This window comes from Camelus ferus, chromosome X (assembly GCF_009834535.1).
Source record: "Camelus ferus isolate YT-003-E chromosome X, BCGSAC_Cfer_1.0, whole genome shotgun sequence".
Lineage (NCBI taxonomy): Eukaryota > Metazoa > Chordata > Mammalia > Artiodactyla > Camelidae > Camelus > Camelus ferus.
In genome coordinates, this window is record NC_045732.1 from 99834829 (window position 1) to 99840038 (window position 5210).

Consider the following 5210-nt stretch of genomic DNA (forward strand, 5'->3'; position numbering starts at 1 on the left):
CAATGATCATTTTTCGATGACATTTCTCATAATTGTTTTTGAAGCAAGTACCCTTGAGTCATGATGTATTTATCCTAGGTAAAGATACTAATAAATAATACATAAAGATACTAATAATATTACTGTTTTACCATGCCTTAAAATTTCTTCATCATAACAGCCCACTGCTTCTGTAGGCATCAAAATTTCATTCTATGTATTCATCTGAAATTAGGGAATGGATACAAATTTAACCCTGGCTGCTTTTGCAGTGAGTGATAAAGTTCACTCTCTCTGACCGAGGGTCTCATCTCCCCGACAGCATCTACAAGAAATGAACTTGCTAGGTTGCTAAAAATCTCACAATGGTAAAATCTCAGAATTCCTACACTTCTTATCCGAATGGAAATGTGAATGCAATACTGACAAAGACTTGATTTTGGATAACAATGTGGTGTTTTCTCATGGTTGCATTAGGGGATGTGAGGATAATCCCTGACATCCACAACAAACATACATGCCCAATTGCTGGGCAAAGAAGTGTAAAGTTTCTGCATTATTAGGACTGAGGACTGCTTTCAAAATGATGACTATGCTCACTCTACCCCAGGTAGTCCAAAGAATGTAAGGTTATTGTAATTTTTAGGTGAACGAGAATAAGTCAATGGTTCAGTCTCTATAAATATTCAAAGGGTGTTCATAGCCAAAATAAGTTGTGTAAACAATGAGAATTAAAAGATAAAAAATCTTAGACATAAGTTTAATTTAAAAGGAGACACAGACCTGTGCTGGGCTCTGGGGGCTGGAGAATGTGTATGCATCATTCCAATTCAAGGATTCAGTGGCTTGGCCCTAGCATCAACTCGGGGTTCAGTGAACAGGTAACAATTAGTATACTAGGAGAAATATAATCTACCTCTCCCTGATATGAAGAAAATCTGGTGGCTCAATGAAACTCTTAATTCACAGGGATCCTGCCAAATGCAGAAGAATAATTCACTGATGACTCAAATAAGACAAACTTAGTTAGTGCTTAACAATTAATCTTCACAAACACACACAATGGTAGACAGATTTGTAGTCTTAAATGGGAAGAATTCAGTGGGCAGAGCTCAGAGTATAGTTTTAAAGCACAAGTAAACTTTTGTATTTTTGCCAATATTCTAGCTTTTCTTAGGTACAAAACTTCAGAGGGACAAAAAAACAATACTGTTCTTTAGGATTTCTAATTTTGAAATTAAACTGTAGTTTTTGACTTATCAGTATAGAACCTTGTTAAGATGATCACGGTAAGACACACTGTCTGAGAAGAGAACTGGAAACTAGCTGCTAAACAAGCCCATCTGAACCCCAGACTGCTAATGTAAACAACAACATAGCCACCATCAGAGTTGAGCTGGCAATCTTAAAAGATTCATGTTTCTGTTGTAGGAACAACCACAGCTGTCCAGACACAGTTCTCCTGCTGTAAGTGGGCCCTTTTCTTCTCTTGGTAAAGTTCATATTGGTGGGATGAGGCTAGAGTTTACCTTGGTCCATTTGTCCATTCTCCAGATTATCAAAGGCTTTCTTCACATTTAGTGACACATTTTCAGGAGTCAATATTGCCATTCCAGTCTTATTAGCTGACACTGGCTGCATGATTGTGAGCAGAAGCCTTAGGCTCCCTGACATTGCCTACAATTTTTCCATCATTTCAGGGCATTTCACATTCTGAAAATGCTTCACCTTTTATTTTAAATTAATGGGAATTAGTCAAAGTCTTTCATGAATATTTTATATTTCCTAATATCTGCAAAAATTTGGTATTCTTGCATTTGGACAAATTTTTAATTCTACCACCCTCAACTCATTTTATTGCCCACATTTTAGATTGCAATTTGGTTACTGAATCAACCACCCCCAGTAAGGGTCTAGTACCTCTTACATACTTCCTGTGTGAAGTTTAGAAGTGGCACAAGTTATGTGGGGTGTATAAACCTACTTTAAATGTTTGCAATATCACTGTCCCTTCTTCACAAACTCTGATTCTAAGAAGTAAATTAATTCAAAGGCAATAGAGTTATTGGTATGGGGATGAGATTCAGTTATTTTTAGGTGGGTGGGTGAGGAAGAGACAAGAAAATTTCCAGAATATGAGAATGGAATGCTTTAGGCCTCTGGAGGCATGAATTAAGAAGAAAATAATACTTGGTTTCCTGTACGTACCTCCACTTACTGTCTTGAGTGACTAGTCCTTGGGTTATGAAAAGAACTAGTTTGTGGTGAAGAGTAAAGACCATAAGGAAATAGTTTGAAATCCATGGGAGTTTTGTTGTTTCAGAAAGTAGACTTTGCTTAAAGTCAACATGCATTTTTCATTCACTAAATACTAAAATGCATCCTGTGGCATGTACTGTGCTTACTGTGCTGGTAACCAAGTTAGACAAGGAAAGGTGGATAGACAGAAAACATCTGGAGGAGGTGGTTTCTGTGCTGAGACTGGGACGTTCTAAGTAGGTAAAAGGAGGACATCCTAAGTCCAAGGATGAGCTGGAAAAAAAGTTGAGTTTGTAGTTAACATGGCTACAAGCATTTGCCTGGATGTATCTCCAGATACAGTGAAACATAAAGATATGCCAAGGTAGTCAGATGCCAGATCTATAAAGAAATGATCTTAACTGTTTTGAGTTAGTGAGCTTAGAGTTTGAAAGGCATTAATTGCCACCCGGAAGACGTAAGCTTTTCTTTGGATGCAATATAAAAGCAACATAAAGTATTCACCAGAAAATATAGTGTAGACTCTTGAGGAGAGGAATTGAAAACACCAGTTGGAATGCTTTGTGACACAAAGAAGACCATAGATAAAATTACTTCTTAAATTCTTCCACATGGTGAATGTGCCATCTGAGACTACATCATATGACCTTTATGAGTCCAGGGACGACATAATGGAGACCATGATACCTGGGCCGGTTCCTGCATTTATCTCCTCTTCCAACCTATCCTAACAACACATTTAATACTTTCCAGGATGAACCAGAAGCCAGTTAGTACTTTTCACTCTCTACATGTTTTAGTCTTTTCCCAAATTCTAAAATTTCTCTTCTTCCTTACAAGAAATTATTCAAACTTACTCTGATATTGTTCCATGAAATGATTATATCAATCAAATATCTCTTTTTTTCAAATGATAATTTCATCTCCCATTTTACTTTTAACTGAATTTAAAAAAATATAAGGAAAATACATGTAAACATGTATGTCTATTGTTCAAACAAAAAAATTGCAGATATTTGTCGACATTTGCCAACATCAATTATAATCTTTGTTACCCTGCATAATCTGGTAGTCCTCTGGCAGATCAGTTTTAATTACGATGACATTCATAAACTGCAGTTGGCTGATGAGTTGGCCGTGAAAGAGATTTAGCTGATGTATCAGCTAACACTGCCACTGGAAACCATGGGTTACTCTCTGCTTGAAGTTAAAAAAGACCTTCAATTGCCGATATGTTGTGATATCTATTTGGAAAAGTAGAAGGCTCCACCATCAGTCCAAGATAATTGCTAGTTTGGGAGATAAGTTGCTGTACTGAGAATTAGAAGTTGTAGTTGTAATGAAATTCACAACACGGCCATTTGCTTCAGTGTAGCTGTTTTGTGAATACACGTGGAAAGTGGTCAACTGATTTAAAATAGCACATTTTTCCACTGCAATTGGTTCTGGTGGTCTAACTGACATTGATGATGCAGGAGAAAAATCACCTCTCATCAGGTATTTCTATCACCAATTTTGTGGCTAGTAGAGGGCTTTCTTTTTAGAGGCATGTTTAAATTTCAGAAAGTAAAAATGCACTTCCTCCTCTAGTGTCAGCCACAAATCTGGAATTATAATTATCCACATTACCCCCTGCTTTAAAGGGCTTCTTGTTGAAATCTTGAGCCAATGAAGATACCAGAGAAGCATTTTTAATCCCAACTCTTCTTTTTATTCTCACTAAAAGCTGGGGACAGCCTCATTTAAAATTTGGATTATGATAGAAATGCAGTTACAAACAAAGTGGAAAAATTTTAGTATTACTTTAAACCAAAACCAAGACTAAAATAAGCCAAATCTATAAAACCTCAGATTTCATGCTTACTATACAAAGACATTATGCATCAAAATATGAATATTGCTGACTATTTTTTGAAATTCCTTATTCGGAAAATACACATTTAAATAGCATAGTCATCAAATTAAGAACATTAGCATTTTCAGTAAAGGTGAATGCCCCTTTATAAAAGCAGCTTTAATACCTTTGTTTAGATTTCTGTTAAGATTCATATTTATTTGCAAAGTTTCTCATAATCTTGAATACTTAATGCACTGTCCTCATTTTTTAGAAAAATTAAAGAATTTTAGCTTTAGTAGTTTTATACAATTTTCAAAATCTAGCTTTACATTTATATTACTAGAGATTGATGTACAAAAAAATATTTATATATAAGTAATGTAGTGGTGAGTAAAATTTCTGAATACCTTGCTTAAAACAGAGACTTCTTTTTCTTCTGCCAGAAAGTCAGCTAGACAAGTAGATCTTTGAAAATTCTGCCGCAATTTACTAAACCCGTAAAGTTTAAGCTGTCCAACTAAACTTTTCATACTTCCAGTTTCAAATATTCTGAAAGGGGCCTTTCTTTCCAAAACTTCCTTCTTACAGACAACTTCATCAATCACTATGGAAGTTCCATTATCATCCCATCAGATGGATTGAAATTGGTCACTCCCAACCATTTTCCAGAGTTTTCATGGAAATGTCAGACAACGAAAATCATTATCTTCATCTGGTTCAGAGATACAATGTGTGTAACATGGTCTTATTATCAAGGATTCTTCACACAAATTCTGAAAAGCATTTTCTTCAATCATAGACCTCATATCCAAGTTCCCAGAGAATGATTACACATTAGAGATCTACTGGACTTTCATGAACCAGTTGGTCCATCTTTAGGAGACACATCTTGAGTTTCTGAAGAAACATGTGCCATGTAAATAACATTTTCTACAGCTCCTTTCCTATCTGCATGAATTTGAGCACTGCAAGCTCCAAACGCTGCTTTGGCAGGCCTGCACACATAAACTCCTAGGTCATCACAGTGATTCTCAACCTGAGTAGCTGTCACATCACAAAATGACTGGTCTCCTAGAAACGCGAGTGTAACATTCAGCCAGTGTTTACTTCTCATTCATCCAGTTAAAATGAAACA

The 5210-nt window shown here is 36.0% G+C and overlaps 1 pseudogene; it reads right to left on the reverse strand.

Moving 5' to 3' along the window:
- Positions 1-3445: 3445 nt before the first annotated feature.
- On the reverse strand, positions 3446-4991 carry LOC116661897 (annotated as a pseudogene).
- Between the last annotated feature and the right edge of the window lie 219 nt (positions 4992-5210).